Source organism: Neovison vison, chromosome X (assembly GCF_020171115.1).
Source record: "Neovison vison isolate M4711 chromosome X, ASM_NN_V1, whole genome shotgun sequence".
NCBI classification, from domain to species: domain Eukaryota; kingdom Metazoa; phylum Chordata; class Mammalia; order Carnivora; family Mustelidae; genus Neogale; species Neogale vison.
In genome coordinates, this window is record NC_058105.1 from 122,572,587 (window position 1) to 122,593,757 (window position 21,171).

At 45.1% G+C, this 21,171-nt stretch overlaps 1 long non-coding RNA gene across 1 annotated transcript; it reads right to left on the bottom strand.

Annotated features, from left to right (window-relative positions):
* Positions 1–1,665: 1,665 nt before the first annotated feature.
* LOC122896842 lies at positions 1,666–18,137 on the bottom strand. Its single transcript, XR_006382442.1, has 3 exons — positions 17,849–18,137; positions 3,203–3,360; positions 1,666–2,335 (listed from the first exon to the last, which is right to left on the bottom strand). It is a non-coding gene; the product is annotated as an uncharacterized LOC122896842 (long non-coding RNA).
* Positions 18,138–21,171: the final 3,034 nt, after the last annotated feature.

Here is a 21,171-nt window from a genome sequence, read left to right on the forward strand (position 1 = left end):
GTTCCACCTGTGTCTATAAAAAGATAAAGAAATCACACCATATAGAAAAATTAACTCAAAAATGGACCAAAGCCCTAAATGTAAGAGCTACATTTGTGAAATTCTCAGAAGACAATGTAACTGTTCATGACCTTGGGTTAAACAATGATCTCTTTAATAAGACACCAAAAGCACAAGCAACAGCAACAACATAAACAGATGAACTAGACATCAAAATTGTAAATTTTTGTGTTTCAAAGGAGACCATCAAGAAAGTGAGGACAGACCAAAGCGTAGGAGAAAATGTTTGCAGGCAATCTCTCTGATGAGGGAACTATATCTAGGATGTATAAAAAATGGCCACAACCCAGTGAAAGACAATTTTCAAAAATGGGCAAAGGAGCATGCACAAGGATGTTTATAGCATCTTTATCCATAATTGGCAAAACTTGGGAGCAACCAAGATGTCCTTCAGTAGGTGAATGGATAAACAGTGGTCCATCCAGACAATGGAATATTATTCAGTGCTCAGACAAAACGTGCCATCAGGCCATAAAAAGAGACACAGGAACCTCCAATGTATATTACTAAGTAAAAGAAGCCAATCTGAAAATTCTGTGTAGTGTATGATTCTAGGTATGGGAATGTTCTGGAAAAGGCAAGACTAAGGAAACAGTTAACAACAACAATAAAAAAGATTAGCCTTGCCAGGGGTTTGGAGGAGGGAGGGAGGAAGAGATGGAGCCCAGAGGGTTTCCAGCACAGGGAAACTACCCCGCATGACCTACAGTGGAGGCTACCTGTTGTTACACATTTGTCTAAACCCTTGGAAGGGTTGACTGCTCTGGTACACGGTGGTGATGCTCAGGGAGCCCGGGCTGTGTGGGGAGGCAGCAGGTATCTGGATGGGAACTCGCTGTACTTTCCACTCGATTTTGCTGTGAACCCAAAACTGCTCTTGAAAAAAAAAAAACTAACAAAGTACATCTAGAAATGGAAAAAGAAAAAAAAAAAGGAAGAAAGAAAAGAAGCAAAAGGATCTGAACAGCTACTTCTCCACAGAAAATATATAAAAGGCTAATAAACACACAAAAAAGATGATTGGCGTCATTAGCCATCAGAGGAAAAGCAAATGAAAACCACAGTGAGATACCACTTCGCATCCGTTAGGATGGCCATACGCAAAAAAAATAGGTAAGACGAATGGTGGTGAGGATGTGGAGAAACTGGAACCCTCGAACACTGCCGGCGGGAATTCAAAATGGCGCCACTGCGCTGGAAAACAGTCTGGCTGTTTGTTCCTCAGTTAAACACAGAATTACCATACAACCCAGCAGTCTCACTCTTGGGTGGATAGCCAAAAACTGGGAAAACAGGCACTCAAATAAACAGTCGACGTGAATGTTCATAGCAGTACTATTCAAAGATAAAAGCCACCAGATGTCCATGAACTGAAGAGTAGCCAAACAAAAGGCCATACCTCCACACAATAGAATATCATGCAGCCATCAAAAGGAATGAAGTCCTGATACAGGCGATGACGTGGGTGAACCTTACAAAGGGCATGCTAAGTGAAAGAAGGTGGTTACCACAGAGGACCACATGGGGCTTCACTCCATGTTCAGAACAGGCCCAGTCTATAGACCCAGAGTAAGTGAGGTGGTGCCAGGGGCTGGGGGCTGGGGACACTAGCGCGTGATGGTTAAGGGGTGTGGGGTTTATTTGGGGGGGTAATGAAAATATCCTAAAATTCTAAAATGGACTGTGGAGATAGAGGCCCTACTCTGTGATTATACTCCGAGCCACTGAATTTTGCACTTTAAATGGGCGAACGGAATGGTACATAAATTATACCACAGTAAGAGCAGTTCAAAAGAAAGATAAGGACATTTTTCTTCCTGATTCCAACACCATGATCCCATCTAATGTATTACCATGTCATTGTCCTGCTCTCAGTGACACTGAGATTGATCACTGGTTTAAGGTGGTGACAGCCAAGATTTTTCCACAATAAAGCTTTCTGCTCTGCAAAATGCTAGTTTTCTAGTTCTACCGTTCCTTCTGGTCTACAAACACTAGCTGGAATTCCTCAGTAAAGAAGAGCTTAAAAACAAAAACAAAAACAGAAGAGCTTCCCTTCGTCTTCTGGGGCTCCTTGTTTACCCCAAAGTAGAGCTTGTACCAGAAAAGCAAGACAAAAAGTTTCTTTTTCTTCCATTTGATTATCAGTCTTCAGGGAAAGGAGTTTTGTGTGTAAATGTTGCCTCCCTCTAACAGGAAGCAGAGATCCTTGTGGATTTGGCAGATCCAAGGTCTGGGGCAGGAACAATGCAGGTCAGGACGTTGTGCCTCGGCTCTGTCAAAGACAAGGAGGAATATGTCTAGAGGATAAAGAAACCAGCTTGAAGGAGTGGGTGCTGATCAAAGGTAGGACAGTGTGAATGTCAAAACTTCGTGGAATGATAATTGCCTGAAATGCACCAGTATGTTAAAATCAATGAGTCTACAATGACACTCAATTAAATGAAAACCAGAACAAAACAAAATAATCCTCACTTGAACCCAGTAAGGTGAATGTTAGACTAACTCCTTTCCATGAAAATTGGCCAGTAAAGAGTCAGCTTTCTGGAGAGGCAAGGTGAAGATGGTATTAACTGATTTCTTGGGTGATTACGTATCCTCTGATGCTGTCCAGGGGAACGTCCTTTCCATGTAGGTCGGATCAGTCACTTCTGGAAATTAGATCAAAGATAAAGGCTCTGGTGCCATGAGTAGGCTTAAGGGAGCTAGACGCAGCATACATAATTCAAGCCGAGGAGGCACATGGCATGGGACTCCCATACCAGGGGGGAGATGGGTGTATGAGGAGGTCTTACAGTGGTGGAACCAGAAGGTTTTTAAATGGGGTACCCCATTCGCATTGTCGTGAGAAGGTGGGGTAGTGTTCTGATGACAAGAGCAACAGAGTCAGGTAAGTAAAACTGAGCTTCATTTTAGTGTGAGCCAAACCAACAGAGAAGTGGAGGGTTTGTATTTTGGGACCAATAAGAGCGAGTAGCTGCAAATTCTTTCTAGAATAAGGTAGCTGTTGAGAGAAGGAGTAATGATACTGGACCTGTATATAATACTACACAGCAGACCTTCACAGCAAACCTATGTAATCAATCTTATGACTGTTTTCAGAGGTAGAGAAACTAAGGAACAGAGAGGTTAGGTAACTTACCTGAGGTCACACAGCTACACGGGGAGCCAGGCAGCTTTAACTACTGCTTCTTACTTCACTCCATTATGGAAGTGGGAGCCACTGAAGAAGGCTGTCCATTTTGGATCAACACGGTGTATAAAAAGAGTACTTCTTCCTTATGGTAGTGTTTCCTGTTCCTAAAGAATCCCAGGAACACAATTTTGATAAAGATTACCCCACCCACCCAACATTTTTTTACAATGTTGCTGGAATACCTCCAAGCATGATCCTGGGCTTTCTTGTCTTCTTTGCTCTTTTGATAAGCTCTCCATACCAGTCATCTAGGCTCATGACTGAATCCCAAGGACTTCCACATTTGTATCTCGAGTTCTGAGCTCGCTTTCTCTCTCTCTCTCTCTCTCTTGTAGACTTGAACATCCAACTCCACAACAGGGGTCCTGGCAAACTAAGGTTTTACCCATTCACGCACTTACCCATTGCCTCCGGCTGTCATTATCTATGGCCACAAGAACAGAATTGAGCATTTGGGGCAGAGGTCATGGGGTTTTAAAGCCTAAATATTTACTGTTTGGTCCCTTACAGAAGAAGCTGGACCTCTCCACTAAGAAGTCTTTTTTTTCCCTCCAGCTTTACTGAGATATAATTGACATAAAACTTACAAAAAAAAAAAAACTTACGTACGCTTAAGGTGTAAAATGTGTTGATCTGATACACTTATGTATTGCAAAATGATGATTACCATGGCATTAGCTAATACCTCTGTCATGTCCCATAATTACCATTTCTGTTTTGTGGGAAGAACAATTAAGATCTACTCTCTTAGTGACTTTCAAGTAGATAATACAGTATTATTAACTGTAATCACCATGCTACCTGAGCGCCCCAGAGCTGGTTAATCTTATAACTAGAAGTTTGTACCCTTTGACCAACACATCCCCATTTCTGCCACACCATGGCCGCTGGTAACCACCACTCTGCTCTGGGTTGTTCTGAGTTTGGCTTACTTATTTTTAAAAAATGTTTTTAGATTTTTATTTATTTATTTGACAGAAAAAGAGAGATCACAAGAAGGCAGAGCAGCAGGCAGAGAAAGAGGAGGAAGTAGGCTCCCCACTGAGCAAAGAGCCTGATGCGGGGCTCGATCCCAAGACCCTGGGATCATGACCTGAGCTGAAGATAGCCTTCACACAGCATAGACACAGCATACTGAGCCACCCAGGTGCCCCTTATTTTTAATTTTTTTTTTAGTAATCCCTACACCCAGCGTGGGGCTTGAACTCACAACCCTGAGATCACGAGTTGCATGTCCCACTGACTGAGCCAGCCAGGGACTCCTTTGGCTTTTTTGAGATTCCACATATAATTGAGATCATACAGTATTTGTCTTTCTCAGTCTGGCTTATTTCACTTAGCATAATGCCCTCAAGGTCTACCCCTGTTGCTGAAAACAACAGGATTTCCTTATTATTCATGGCTGAATATTCCACTGTACACACATGCACACACACCCATCCTTTTTTTTAAAGATTTTATTTACCTGAGAGAGAGAGTGAGAGAGAGAGAGAGAGAGAGAAAGCACATGAGCAGGGGTGGGGGAGTGGCAGAGGGAGAAGCAGTCTCCCCGCTGAGGAGGGAGCCCAATGAGGGGCTCAATCCCAGGACCTTGGGATCATGACTTGAGCCGAAGGCAGATGCTTAACCAACTGAGCCACCCAGGTGCCCTGCACATCTTTTTTCATTCATCTGCTGACTTGATGCTTCTCTCCTCAACAACGCATTCTTCCCTCATTACATAACGCCACTAACCATCCAGTTGCTTGAGTCAAAAATATGTGCAGCATCCTTGATCCTGACCTTCCCGCTGCTTTTCATGGGCTGAGACCGTCAGTTCTGTTTGCAAAGTCTCGATCCAAGCCTGTTCACTTCTCTCCATGTCTGTGGCCAGCAGCCATCCCCAGCATGGACCTCCTCCACAGTATTTTCATAGCTTAATCTCCTCCAGCCCCTTTCCACATGACAATCGGAATCATTTTTTAAAATCAAAGCTAATTGTTTCACGTCACCCTCCTGCTTAAAACCCATCTATGGCTTTCTGTGCTACTTGGAATTGGGCCGTGCCTGAACTGCCGGCTCCATGTACCCTTCCGTCACCGACCTTCAGCTTCCCTAGTCTCTTGCCTGAAACACATACAAATCTTCTGGCCACAGGACCTTTGCATATGTGCCTTCCTCCCTCAGAGAGCTCTTTCCACTGGCTCCTCCATCACAGGCTTGGCTCCTTTGATCTCCTGATCTCAGTTTATAAATGTCATTTCTTTAACCTCCCCTCAAACCACAGGTCTCCTTCACCCTGACTACAGTTTCTCTTTTTCTCATTGCTCCTGTGCCGGCTGCTGCCACAGCATTTATCTTAATCTGTAATTATCGTCTTGTTGCTTTTATGTGCACATTACCTCTCTGTTCCATTAGTAACTAGACTGTAAGTAGCACAAAGTCAGAGATTGGGTCAGTCTTGGTCACAACTTTATCCTCCGAGTCCAACACAGGATTTGGCCAAAGAGTATTTTCAGCTTTGCCAGCTATAGGGTCCCTGTCGCAAATACTCAACTTTGCTGTTGCCGCACAAAAACAGCCACGCGGGGAACCCAGTGCACATGGCTGTGTTTCAGTAAAACTTTATTTATGGGTACTGCAATGTAACTGTCATTTTATTTAATGTGTCATGAAATATTATTCTTTTGGGTGGCTTTTTTTTTTCCTGCCTCCAACCACTTAAAAGTGTAAAAACCATTCTTAGCTCAAAGGCTGTACAGAAGCATTTGGCCATAAGAAGTTTGCCAGCCCCTCATCTAGCACATTGCCTGGCAGATTCTCACAATTTTTTCTTTCTTTTCTTTTTTTGGAAATAAAGAAGACATGCAGGGAAGAACTTAAAAATGAGAAACGTTCTCCAAACAATACTCCTGAAATGTGCATTCAGAGAGGATACAAGGCATGGTCAGATGTAAATGTGATTATTTTGCAATTGACATGATCCACATAGACAGCAACCAAAAGTCCCTTCATTGTTTGGCGGCTTCTGAAAGATCCATTTCCCTCTGGGCTGTGCAGACACGGCCACTCTCCTAAATACTCCAGTGATAAAATGGGAATTAATATCAAGTGATCCCCTAGAAACCTCTTAGAGAGATGTCAAAGAAGTCAACAGAACATGTCTATCTGATCATTATATGAGGGACACACCCCCCCCCTCCACACACACCTCCCAAAGCTTTCCAATTCTACCACTGGCCTTTTGGCCCTCTGCATTCTGAATTGCCCCAACCTCCCCTTCTGTTTCACCAGAGCACTCAGACCCTTGTCCTTGGAGGAGCAGGTCATGACCACAAGAACAGCCCTCAAGTCAGCAATGCGCATGCTCCCGTCTCTTTCCTCTGTTCTTCACACCACGATCCTCGGTTCCCACCGCTGTTCAAGTCATCAGGGTTGTGATGGTGAAACCATTTCTCTTTGTTCCTCTGTGCTAAAACTCTTTTGTTCCTCAGGCTTAGAGGTGTCGGTTAAAAAGAAACTGTTTATGCCACCTAATTAATTTAGCGAAGGTAGTGGGGAAATTTTGAGCCCAATGACTCCCTGTATTTATTTAAAAAAAAAACACCTTTATTTTTTTAAAAAAACAGTTCATTTATTTTTATAAGGAAAATGAATAATTTTTTAAAAAAAGAAAATGAATAATTTTTGGAGACTTTTTTTCTCTCCAACATATAATGCTCAAGAGGGTAAAAGAGTTCAGAATGTACTTTCTGAAGATTTATCATATAGAAGAATCTGATTTAAGAGCACAGCTTTTCAGCAAAAAAAAAAAAAAAAAAGTTCATGTCTCTGAATGCCAACTTAGGACAACTATCTCCATATCAATTGTCAAAAGCATGATGTGATCTTCTTGATCTTCTGAAAAAAGAATAATGTGACCTTATTCAGGCTTGAAAAAGTCTCAGCTCAAGTATCTTTGGGGAAAAAGCCATGCTTAGTAAATCATTAACCCCACTGGCACTCCTTCAAGGTTACCCTATCACAGGTAAGAGAGGGACTGTAGCCAAGTTCAGGAATTTTAGTTCAAACACTCTCCTCTGGAATATTTAGACCCTTAAATTTCGGGTGCTTTAAATTCAGGCAGTAGAATAGGTTTAATGAACACCGCTACTGAGTGAAATATAAAGCACTGGGTGTAAATCATCTCAGGTCAATACAGAAAAAGGTTGCTCGTGAATTCCTTCTTTAATGGAAACTCCAGAGGGAACTTGAGTTCCTACTACGTGCCCCACTGCTTCACATACAGACATTCAGTTCTTCCCACAACCCCGTGGACTATGGAAAACTGAGGCTCAGAAAAGGTTAGTAAGGCATCCAGAGTGCGTGGGGGGCAAGCATTTGAACTTCCCTCTTTGTTTCTTTTTTTTGTTGTTTTCCAGATTATTTATTTACTTGAGAGTAAGAGAGCGAGAGAGAACAGGAGCAGGCGGGGAGGAGCAGAGGCAGAGGGAGAAGCAGACTCCCCCCTGAGCCAGGAGCCCAATGCGGGACTTGATCTCAAGACCCCGAGATCATGACCTGAGCCGAAGGCAAACACTTAACCAACTGAACCACCCAGGAGCCCTTTGCCTCTCTGTTTCTATGTTTCCTTTTTTAAAATATGTATGTTGAAACACAGAATATAATTGCTCAGTCTTCAATATTGGATTTGGGAACCAGTGAAATTCTAAACACCTGATAATGGCCACCAATGAAGTAAATATATTTACAACTGCCGTGGGAATAAAATGAACATAAAAATCCATATACACATAAAATTATACATGTGCTCCCTGTATACCCTAAATAAATGAAACTGTACCAGTCTCAAACTACTTACCAAGTAGCCTAAGTGGTAGCACATTGCTCACTGGACTTCGTAATAATTTCCAAATCACTCCTGATTTTTTTAGAAATTGCTGATCTGATCTTTCGTTTGACGCAGCTAGGATCAGCTAAATGATGCCTGTGTCCGAGCCACGATTTAGCACAAGGAACCACATCTAACTCATCCAGTGATGGTCCCCTTAAATGGCCGTGGGCCCCAGTGCCAGATCGGATGTGTTGCCGCCCGGGGACCACCAGATTGGGTGTCCCAGATCTCAGGTGGCTGAGCCAGTGAATATCACGACATCCGGCGTGGCACGGACCAGAAGAACTACGGCTCTGCAGCTCTCGGGGCCACCAACACCTCTTGCTAGGTACCCTCCACCAGCACTGCCCCCACACTCCACCGCCTGCCTCTGAAGCTGCCCCTGCAAGCTCTAGTATCTGGTGACTTCTCATCTCACTAGCAGAGAGTAGACGCTATGGCAACGCCATTATTCTTGGCACTGAACTTACTCTCCGCCTCTGATAGACCCACAGCAAACTGATGAAAACATTTTCAGCTGCTTTTCCTAGCTGGGCTATTAATATATTTAATATTTCTATAATCTACTGAGACACACAGCCACTGCGACAGTTGGTTACTATGACGTTCAATGATGTGGCAGTTATTTTCGACTAACAAGTTTTCTCCTCCCTCCAGCAGTCACTGGGCCGCTATATACCAATGAACATAGACATAGAGTCGGGTCAGGCTGAAATCGCCGAGATTGCTGACAGTCAACCATTTCTGATCGGCCAACACGGCAATTTTGAAATGTGTGCTTACACCTGCCAGTTCTAACAATTTGAATGGTGGTTCTGGGTATACTTGGTCCTCAAGCAGGGGCGATTTAGTCCCCAAGTAGTGCTGAGGCTGAGAAAGCCGCCTCTAGGCTAATCTGGAGACTAGCCCGCCACGCCTGGGGGTGCTGCCCTGGCTTGTATTTCCCATCGCTCAGTTTCTTCTGGCCGTTTCTCTGTGCCGAATCTCACCTGGGACACACCTTCTATTCAATGACCTTGGTAAAGACAAAACAACTGAAAGCCAGAAGCTAGGAAACTGGTAGACCACAGATGAAAAAACCAACTCTGCCGTGATTATAAAACAACATTTTGGGATGCCTGGCCGGCTGGGGGTCGTGAGTTCAACCCCAGGTTGGGTGTGGAGCCTACATTTAAAACAAAACAAAACAAAACAAAAAACCAGACTGAAAAACAAAACAAAGAAAAAAGAAAAACAATATTTAAGTCGAGAAAGAACAAGTGAGCGATGCCATTGTCTACTGCCTACACAGAATCCAGGTCTATATTTTTTTCAGACTTTCCACCAAAAATGTTCCCTAACAAATGCTCTGCCCCACCCACAGGGGTTTACCCAGTTGTCTTAAGATACTTTGTTCTTTCTGAGATTTTTGCTTTTACCCATACCCGAACTCAGCTGTGTTTTCACCCTTATTTTCTACTTACTCACTACACTTATGGTGATGGTCATGAACCACCTGTTTGTTCAATGTGTTTTATGAATTACCTGAGTGAACGTATTTCATGCATTATTTTATATAGTTCCTTTTAAAGGAAACTGTAGCAGAGCACCTGGGTGGTGCAGTCTGTTGAGCATCTATCCTTGATTTCTGCTTAGGTCGTGGTCTCAGGGTCGTGAGATCCAGCCGTGCCTCAGGCTCCACACGCAGCGTGATGTCTGCTTGAGAGTCTCTCTTTCCCTCTCCCCCTCCCCCTGCTTGTGCACGTGCTCGCTCTCAAGTAATCTTTAAAAATAAGTAAATAAATAAAACTATATTGTGGGATAATTTTACTTTTTTAAATTTTAAAAAAGATTTTATTTGAGAGAGCATGTGCGCAAGCAGGCAGAGTGGTAGGTAGAGGGAGACGGACAAGGTGAGTCCCCACTGAGCGGGGAACTCAATGTGGGACTCAATCTCAGGACACTGGGATCATAACCTGAGCTGAAGCAGATGCTTAACTGACTGAGCCACCCAGGCGCCCCGAGTTGCTAACTTTTAAAACAGAGACTAGTTCCTAGAAAAGCCAGATCTAGGACTTCTCTTGAAGAATCCAAAGATCCAGACACTGGTCCTGCTTTGGCATGGAGCCACAGTTGTTTACCCCTGAGTCAAGGCTGTCCCCTTTTTGGGGGGGAGGGGACTCTCTATTTTACCCCATGGAGGTCAAGCGTCAAGTGTCCTTTCTCATCAAGATTGTGCTTCTGTTTGTCGTTCCGCCATACCCTAGCTACACATTTCCATTGCCATCTTGGCTCTCGAAAGCCGCTGATTTTTCCTGTCTACCTCTAAGCCTTAGGACCCATCTAAATGAAAGAACAAATAGCTGCTTGGCTCCAATTATCCTGGGCCTACAGCTTGGGACATGCACGCATCTGGGGAAATTTAATTATCCTCCTAGAGAGGGACGGTGCTTTTACTGTTGAAGAGAAAAACAACAACAAAAAAAACAAACAAAACAAAACCCGAAGAGCATATCGAATACATCTGTATAAATGGCGCCTGAATCTGGAGGGTTACAGAGCCTGGCAGCAGGGCTGAGGTGGGGGAGTGGAGATCCAGACTGTTAACGGATATAAAGGATCTGCCCCTCCCTCCCTCAGTGCCTTGTACTTTGAGAGAATTAAATATAATCCCAATTATGAAATAAATAATGCATTCCTAAGAAAGCCAGTAACAGTAGAATTGTCTGTATTTTGATATTTGTTTCAGATACTGTTAGTTGGCCATTTTCCTTTCCATTTCAATTATATGCAGGTTTAGCCTAACTGAGATTTGCAAGTTTAGCTTCACTCCCTAAACAGCAATTATTTTGGGAATGTGTTTATATTTTAATTGTCCTCTAGAAAAAGTCTTTTATCGAATCATCGTTTCAGTAAGAATTTTCATTTTTATATCGGACACTTTCTCTACGACTTGGGAAAATTCAAATACGGCAAGTGTGGGTCTCATGGTGAATTCAGCATCCCAGAAGGGAAGGAACCAGAACTTTCTATTTGACCTTTCTGAAACAGAGCAACTTCCAACAAACTCATTTTTCCTAAAAGTGCAGGAAATATAAGAATGCTTTACCTCTTGGTGATTTTATTGATACGTGTCTTGAGAGCATATACTGTTAATTTTTAAGTTTGGGAAAAAGGAAACTGCAAAGAAAGCATCCAATTATCTTGAATTAAAGATCACCATGAGCAAATCAAACCTTTAACTGTCTTATTAAACTAGTATCTCACTACAGTTGCATTACAGATATAAAAATTCAGAAAGAAACACTGGGGAAACTTCTAAAGAGAGAAATAAGGTTGTCCTAGAAGTTGTTCTTTCCACAGCCTCCACACCTTTTTACAAAGGAGAACAATTTTAATTGTGCTTGCTGTTGGAATGATGGGTAATAACACAGCCACTCACGCAGTGCTGTCCAGCTTTCTGCTGGAAACAAAATGATAAAACTATACTTAGTGTATTTGGCTATAATATATATTAAGCCCCTATTATGCATTCTCCAAGCACTGTGCTAAGCGTTCATGTTTAGTATTTCCATTAATCTTCACGAAAGCCAAGGAGTGTGAGTTACTATCTCCATTTTACAGATGAATGAACTGAAGAACAGAGGATAAGGCACGTGACTGACCGTGCACAGTGGAGCTGGGGTTTGAACCCAGGTGGATCTGATCACCCGAGCCTGTCACCTGAGCGAGAGGCACATGCTGTCCCCGCTTACTGCTATGGCTTTCTGTCCCGTGATTCCTATGTGTTAAGAAAAAGGACAGCAAAAGCGTGTTTCTGTCCCCAGCCACCCCTTCCTCTTCCGTGAGCAGGAAGCAGGGTCCGGGGTCTCCTGGTCTCTCATTTCCCTAGTGCCTGCCTCTTAACGAGATCGCAAAGGCTCGGAGTTAGAGATGCGTACTTCCACTTGGTGTGTTTCTTTATTCTCATTCCTTTCCTGAAGGGATGTGGAGCTACCTGAAGAGCAAAGGCACAGAAATCATAAAACCAAACCGACTAACACAACTTCAAAAGACCCACTGGGTTTGGAAGAACTCCATTAGAAAGCCAAGCTAATAGAGAATGCTGGAAACCCCAAATGGCTCTGAGCTTCCGGGCAGCCAAGGAAGGCAAAGAGGGGCAAAGTAGAGTCTACAATTCCTGGAGCTACTTTGGAGATGGGGGGAGCCCGCAGACTCAGGACTTTGCAAGACAGCTTCTGACATTTACTGAAGACCCCGTTGCTGGAAGAAATGAAAGGACTGGCCTGGCCAGAAGCTAAAGCAGCTCAGCACCTCTGTTCTTAATACATCAATTTTACGAGTCCTCTATTCCGCAGGAGGCCAAACCATCCACGCCAGCAAGCAAGGCTCACCCCTTTCCCTCCCAGAAACTGCTTTGTGATTCCCCACTGAGAGAGGCTTCCCCTCACAGGTAAACACATTTCCAAGGCCATTTGAAACACAAAACTGATCATATTTTCGAGAAGAGGTTAAACTTGTGTTTGAATATGGGGGGAAATCAGTATTTGGTCAGTAGAGGCAAGATTGACATGGAAGGTCGATGAGTCATGATGTGTGTTCAGGGGAGTAAACAAAATCTTTCTATTAGTTGAGTTTTTCATGTTTAGAGCACAAGACATGAAGTTCTCTTGAATATGGATGAGCTGAAACAAGTCTTTTTAAAAAATGTTCTCAGAGAAAGTATTTAGAAGGAGAGAGAGAGAGAGAGAGAGAGAGAGAGAGAGATGACCTGAACCAGCAGGAAGCCATCCCAGGAGAAACAGTACTGGCCTTAAAGTGACAGCTGCTGGGTTTGACTGGGGGTTCTTGCTAAACTGAGCTGGTGGGCAACCAGCTCTCATGTTAGAGACACAAGTCAAACAGTCCTCTTTCTTCCTTCTCAACACCTAGTGTCAAAGCAGCCCCACCATGCTGCTGTGATTCCCATCACTGGCAATGTGGCCAGGCCTCTTGGAGTTGTGCAGTGCACAACCTATGTACCCATACACGGCAGCCCTGAGGGAGGGGAATCTCTTTGGCTTTTGGAAAGTTCCTCTTTCTGTTTTCTGGTCTGCTGGATGGACAAGTACAAAAATATAGAGCCAATGACTTAGACAAATATGTTGATGTGTTTCGCTTTAACCCCCCCCCCAAAAAAATTGCCAAGTAGGTGAATATAGAATTGGGTTTTTAAACTAATTTAAGAGGGGTGCCTGAGTGGCTCAGTGGGTTAAAGCCTCTGCTCTTGGCTCAGGTCATGCATGATCCCAGGGTTCTGGGATCAGCCCCGTGTCCGGCTCTCTGCTTAGCGGGGAGCCTACTTTCCTTCCTCTCTCTCTGCCTGCCTCTCTGCCTACTTGTGATCTCTGTCTGTCAAGTAAGTTAAAAAAAATTTTTTTTAACTAATTTAAGATACAGAAAAGGAGTCAGCTGTACTAAGAAATCCTGTGGTGAATTTTTTCATAAAGAGAGGAAGCCTTTCACCAAGTAAATAATCATCCCATATAATTCGAAAATCTTGGATTTCCTTGCCCTTGTTTTGCTTCAAATAAAGTATGTTGAAATGAAGAACATTGATTTGGAATGTGACTTGGACTGTGGAATTTTTAAAAGATCCCAGGTGATGCTAATGTCCAGACAGATGTCAAAACCACTGGGGTAGTCCAGTTCTCTCCCCTTCTCTAGACAAACCTCTCCTAGGAGAGATCCTTACTGATTAGAACACAGACAAGAGCTTAGCCATCAAGTCTGTCTGTTTTCTTTCACATCCTTGTGTGTTTCACATACTACATCTTGAAACTTCTGGTTGAACCACATTTCATTTTACGTCAAATAATTTTGAACATCTACTCTGCATTAGGCACTTAAAAAAAACCCAACTGACATTTCAAGGATCAGATCATTGTTCAAGAGAGAAGATGCTTTCTTAATTTAGCCACTAGATGGCAGGAATTTGTAAAGCAAAGTGAACATATACCCAAAGCCCACCCTAAATCGAAGCATTTTTTACTACAAAAGCAAACAAATGGCCCCTAGGTAAGGATGGGACAGCCTTAGGTAGTGTTTTAAGGGAAGTGCAATTTATCTCTGATGCCTCTAGAGTTCCCTTTCCCCCACCTGCTTCGACTCTGCCCCCACTGGGTGCTGCCCAGCCCCACGGCCCCATGCTGGTGTGTGATCTCCAGGTCCGCTCCTCCTGCTGGGAGCACCATGTCTCCTGGTGATCAGGAAGGGCTGGGAGAGCCAACCAGGTGGCTAAGGTGGGGCACAGTGAGTTTTCATCTTTTCCCAGTCTATAGTGGCTTTTGTTAGAGCTGGGATGGAAATGTGGGCACAGGATCCAGGATGCCTGCTGACCCAATCCATGGAGGCCACAGGCCCGTGGAACCCTAGGCAAGTGGGTGTGCTGGCCTGGATGACATCCCCCTGTAGTTGGGATTAGGACTGTCCCCTGTTTAAACGATGACAGAGAAGCCAAAGAAGAGTAGTCTGCTCTATGCCCCACTCTGACCTGTCAGCGCAAGCAGATGGATAAGGCTGTTTCTGCTTTAGTCTGTTTAGCCTCAGACTAGGTAGGCGCTCTCCCACGGTCTGAGTCCTTGCAGAGACAATGTCTTTTTTAAGGCTCAGCTAAAATCCCCACCTGCTAATTTTCAGCTACCCCAGTTATAGAATGAAACTGCTCGTCTATAGCAATGACCGAGTGCTTTTGACAGTCAGGCGGGACAAAAGAAGCCTGTAGAATACCCATCTGGGGGCACCTGGGTGGCGGGGTCAGCTGAGCATCCAACTCTCGATTTTGGTTCGGGTTATGATCTCAGGGTCCCAGGATTGAACCCTGTGTCAGGCTCTGCACTCGGTGCTGACTCTGTTTCATTTTCTCTCTCTGCCTCTCCCTCTGCCCTTTCCCCTGCTCATGACTTCCCCCAGCCCCGTCTCTAAATAAAGGAATAAATAAAATATTTTTTTAAAACAACCACATCCACCTGACTCATTTCCACTTTCCAGTGAGGAAAGATGCAAGCAGTAACAAGGGAATACTGCTTTATAAGCACTTTTGGGCAATAATAACATCTTTAGCAAGAGGAATGGGGAAGACCACCAAAATCCACCTGCTCCTTCATGGGCCCATGGCCACACACATGAAAAGTCGGAGAAAAACCTACTGAGCATGTGATTTGGAATGGTATCTAAAATATTGCTGTAAAGTAAGTCCATCCTGTGTTTCCTGATGTTTCAGGTATGTGCAAATTTCCCAGTTGCCTTTGCAGTTAGGGGCGGGCTGGTGGCTGAGTTCTAGCCAGTGGAACCGGAGCAGAAATGACATGGAGCTCCATAGCCTCCCCCATGGCCTTCCTCACTCCCTGCTGGCTTGGGGGTGGGGGGACCACTGCAGTGTGCCTGGAAGCCTCCTGCTGAAGATGGCAGAGCTGCCATCAGCCTGGGACCCTGAGCCACTGTGTGGAGCAGAGCCCCTCCCTTCCCTCTCCCCACCAACCTTGCCCATTGCACCCCACTCCCATCCTGTAAGGACCTATTTAGCCTATTTAGCAAGAGGATTTCACTAAAGTTAAACTGTCCCTGCTCCCCTTCCCCCAGGGGATTCACTTAAAAACAAGTCTTGGAAACCAGCTCCAGGTAACAAAGCCCAGATACAAAGGTGGGTCAGGCCAGGTGGAGACATAGATCAGTGGGGGGGATGCATACTGTCTCCCTGGTTACCAAGGAGTACAGGCCCCGCCCTTTGGGAGCCTTTTGGGCGCCAATCCCAATCAAGGTGTAATGGGCTGGTTCAAATGTCGACTAGGGGAAATTGTAACTCAACTGGTCACCTAGCATCACTGTGGAGTTTCCTGTGTGTGTTACAATCTCATTGGCCACCTGTGCGTGGCCGGGCCTGACCGCATGGCCTTTGCCCTTAAAAGCTAGTCTGTGAAACAGAGAAGGGTCGCCCTCTCTTGTAAGAGGTGCGGCCCCGAACGTTCGGTTAGATTCTTGATGCTTGGCACGAAATAAAGCTTTGCTTGACCTTCGCTTTATATCAGTCTCGCTCCTTTAATCACAGACCCATTATTGGGGCATAACACATCCCTCTACTGGGGAGATTATAGGCCCCCAGTTGGCACAAGCATACCTTGCACCAATAAAATCACTGCCAACAAGCTAGAGGAAGACTTCACAGTAGAGGGCAACTGCAAATCACACTCTGGGCATCTCATTTCCCTGAGGACTGCCGGATTCCAGACTAGATCGCCCCACACACCCTGGTCACGTGCTCTTTTCGTTCATGAGCCCTTACTCTAGTGGCTTTTTCATACCCCACCTCGATGGAAAGCCACTTAAAGCCAACGGTAGATGAGCGGACGATAGCAGCGTGGAGGAAGACACAGGGCTGGGGGGAGGGGAGGGACCAGGGCCTGGAGAAAGACGAAAGGTCCCCCTACCACCCAGGACCCCCGACCAGCTGCCCACCCCCCACCCCACTCCCACCCCCGCCGCCGCACACACCTGTCTCCTCCTTCGTGAACAGTGCACCTGCCCGTGGTCTCTTCCAGCGCTAACATTTTTAGGATTCTGTCGACATTCAGTTTTGGGGGGGTACATTTTTGCTTTTCTTTCATTTAGTTTTTATTCTGATAAACACCGACTTGATAAATTTTTCATTGGCTAATCCCCGCCATCAATATTGTATTGGTTTCAGGTGTAGAAACGCGGATCGCTTAAAATGGGGGTTGGCAAAATTCTTCTGTGAAGAGCCAGATGGTAAATATTTCAGGCTCTGTGGGCCTCAGGGCCCCTCCCCCCGCCCCCACCCAAAGACTCCCAGACTTAGTCTGCCCTTGTTATGGGAAAGCGGCCAGCAAAGGCAAGCCAGCAAATAGGCGGGACTGTGCGCCAGGAAAACTTCATTTACTGCAGTAGGCGGCTGCTTCCCAGCCCCCATGCTCCACGGCCCCTCCCCCACCCCCCGTGTTTCTGCCGCAGGTACCACAGCTTGCAACCGCCCCATTTTGACCCTCATTAACCTTGGTAGCTCTCCAAAAGATGTACACACAATAGTTACTGCCCAGGAAGCGTGCACTGTCTCAACTAAGCCTCCAGCTGATTTAAGTTCAAGTTGGAGACCCCTGCTCCAGAGGATTTTCTCTGTTGTTACTGCAAATGTATGTAAAACGGTGTTTAAAAATATGTTTGCTTTTTTCTTAAGCCCAGTCCTCCAGTTACTAGCCCCGCCTTTATCATCTCCACTTTCTTTGAGACTCACTCCCTCCTTTGGGGGTGGAGGTGGCGGAGGGAGCCTGTCTTCCAGTAGCTTCCGGAGCAATAATGCATAGGAAATAAAGTTTTTGCAGTTCTGCAAGTCTGAAAATGTCTTCAGTATACATCATTCCCACAACTCCAAGCTTGGATGGCTGTAGAACTCTTAATTGGAAATTGTTTTCTCCCAATATTTTAAAGGTTTCCTTCTATAAACAGTAGTCCCCCTTATCCATGGGGAATTCATTCCAGAACCTCCGATGGATGCCTGAAACCCCAGCTAGTACGGCAGGCTAGATGCCATGTTTTGTCCTATACACACAGACAGGGTTTCATCTATAAATTGGGCACAGTAAGAGATTAACAGCAATAATAATAAAATAGAACAGTTATAACGATGTGCTGTAATAAAAAGGCAAATATGGCCTCTCTCTCAAGACACCACACTGGGCTGTACTCACCCTTTTTCTTGGGATGAGGTGACCTGAAGAAACGCCTGGGTGATGAGATGAAGTGCGGTGATGGTCACAGGCACTGTCACACAGCGTTAGGTTACCCTTGACCTTCTAAGGACACGTCAGGAGGAGGAGCATCTGCTTCCCAACAGCAGTTGACTTTGGGTAACCCCAGCCATGGAAAGAGGAACAGCAACAGCGGATAAACGGGACGGCCCTAGTTCTTCCAGCTTCTTTTCTGCTGAGAAACTCAGAGCCTTTCAACTTTTAGAAAAAAAGAAAAGAAAAAAAAAAAAGCCTTTCAGCTTCTGATTTTTTGGCACAAGGTTGTTTCTTCCCCACTTTGCCTCTGGAAGCATTCCTCTGCAATCTCCACTGCCCCCCCCCACCCCGGGGGCTTTTTCCCTAATTTTAACATCAGAAGATTCCCTTTGATGATAATAATATCACATAATAAAAGCTAACATTTTTATGGCACTTACAGTCTGGCAGAAACTCTTTCAAGCACTTTACACATATTAACTCACTTAATCTTAACATTCCTAAATGCAAGGGGTTATCAGAGATGAGGACACCTGAGGCTAATGTCTCAACCTTCGGCTAATATTTAAGACACGGCACCAAAGAGAGGAGCGGAAGCCGTGTACCAGGGAATGGGGCTTGTCAACCAGGGGTTCCACGGAGAGTGATGGAGACATCAGTGACAAGTGGAATAATGGCCCCCAAAGATGTCCTCGTCCTCAGCTCTGGAGCCTGAGAAAATCTTGGTCATTAAATTGATATTTGGGTGTTTCAACAGAAATGTAGAGAAATGGAAAATGTGAAATTCCCATTTTTTCAAAACTTACCCAGGGTCCTTTGCAAATAAGTCAGATTCGCTACAGTACAATACATTTTAAGCACGTTAATGAATATACTGGCAGATTTTTGAATTAGCACCAAATCTCTGTATTTGAACGAACTTCCTTGAGGTCTACATAGTAAATGAGGGATTCGTGCTAATTATCTGAAAAACACGTGCTGAGAAATCGTTGAAATGTTTTAACCGCCAATTAAATGACCAGGGAAGTGCATTTTGTATTTTATTCATTCTCCCAAGTCCATCAAAGTGATGTTGCTCATAAAGCTAGAATATTCTTAGAGACAGCGGTGAGGTTCTTGTATGGACTAAGCCCTGAGAAGGAGACGGAGGTTTCAAATGATTTTCAGCCCGAACAGCTTCTTTTCCACACTGTTTGACAGCACCTTTAAGGACTTACACGTTTTTCAAAGATTCCCAAGTCCTCAGCTGAGAAAAATTCCCGCTCCTCCTAGAATGGGCCCCACTGTTTCCCACTTTGCATGGAGTAAATTGATTTCCCATGTAGCTGCAAATAAAGTGCTCCTTCTCTCTCAAATCTCACATCCAGGGTGGGTCACAAACTTAAAACATATTTTAGAATACAGACCTTTACAGGTGACTCTTAAGAGTAGTGGTTCTCCGGGCACCTGGTGGGCTCTGTCGGGCAAACGCGTGACTCTAGATCTCGGTGCTGTGAGTTCGAGCCGCGGGCTGGGTGTAGAGATTACCTAAAAATAAAATCTTCAAAAAAAAAAAAAAAGCGGTAGTTCTCCAAGTGTGGGCACCCTGGTCCCACCCAATGTTCGTATCACCTGGGAACATGGTAGAAATGCAATTTATTGGCGCCCGTCACAGCCCTAGTGAATCGGAAACCCTAGAGATGGGTCCAGAGTGTTAACTCGCCCCCCAGGGAACTGCAATGTGCAGTCAAGTTTGAGAAGTCCTGGCTTCGAGGACTCCAGGACGAATTGCAATTTTAGCAGCTGGCGCCGTGTTGACATCCTGAGGGTACTCCATAAATTTTTCAGTGAAGGAACCTAAGAAAGACTCACTTAAGACACCCAATATTGGAAGAGACAGCTAATGGGCATAGTATATCTTTAATCTTTATAAAGGATCAATAGAAGAATCCGTCACGCAGGCAGCCAATGACGCTTATGTAACTGTAGTTAAAGGTGTTGTGTCGACTTTGCGACCAAGTGTCCTTTACTCAATACCCTGCTGTGATAAATGAGCTTACTTTAGGAAAAAAGTTTGTTTCTGAAGAAGAATTAAGAAAAAATACATAAGCCAAGTCTGCCTTTTTCTGCTTTGCGGTCCAGAAGCTTAGAGCCACGAGAGCCTGCTCTGCTCTCTTTGTCACTGGGTCTCTTTATTTTCTCTTTACCCTGTTGTGCCTTTTGCACGCTCACGGGAGTAGCCTCAAAGCCTTTGGAAAACACAGGGCTTAGGTTTGAGATAAGAAGGTGCCTGAAGGGCTGCAGGCAGCCCCGAGGCCAGGGCCAGCTAGCAGAAACCAGGCTGTAAAGGTGACCTTGATCACAGAGGACAAAGCAGCAGCCTGCACTTGAGAACAGGCTGAAGACTCTGGAACAGGGGAAGAGACTCTGGAACACTTGGCAGGATGGGGGCACAGCCAAGAGAATGTGAAAAACCCTAAGGGAATGGCAAACAGGAATTTCTGGAAATCACACCCGGAGCTCCTCCTCTCTTTGATCAGCTGGGTGACTTGGGGGAAGATCAAGTTTAGTGGAACTTGGCCTTCCAGTTGGGGGCATGCGTGGGCTCCTTCTGGGGGTACGTTGCTCACAGATCCTCTCTACCTTGTAACTATACTGAAGGAGCTTGTATCCTTGGCCCGGGATATTTCCAGCAATTGTATCCTTGCCCTATTGTGACAACCAAGCAGTAGTTTAAAACAGAAACGACTGTGGGGCACCTGGCCAGCTCAGTCAGTGGGGCCTGTGACTCTTGATCTCGGGGTCATGAGCTAGAGTCCCGTGTTGGGTGCAGAGATTACTTGAAAACATAAAAAATAAATAAAATAAAAACGACTGAGATGGGGTGGTCTTTACACATGCCCAGAAATCCTTGGCCTTGGCTCCCATCAAGAGCTGCTGAATACAGGTGGGCGTCCGTCGCACCTGTATGAGAACGCAGCTTCATGGAGGGAGATGCTCTGTGACCTCTGAGGCAAGGTCATCAAAAGTGATGTGAGGGCGGGAGAGGCGAGGCTGCTGGGGCACCGCCGCAGGGAGGAGTCACGGCTGGAAGACCACCGCACTACAGAATGACCTTGGAGGGGGCTCCGTGGCTCCCCGCTCAAGCTGATTGCATCTGCCCAGCCCACCCGCAGACCAGGGACTGACGAGCCTTGAGACAATCGCAGCCTCGGCCATCAGCTGACTAGTCACATGGGAAACCCCAAGCCAGCGCCTACTTTGTGGCTCCCCTTCCCAATCCCGTCATGGGCTCTTCCCCTCCAGCC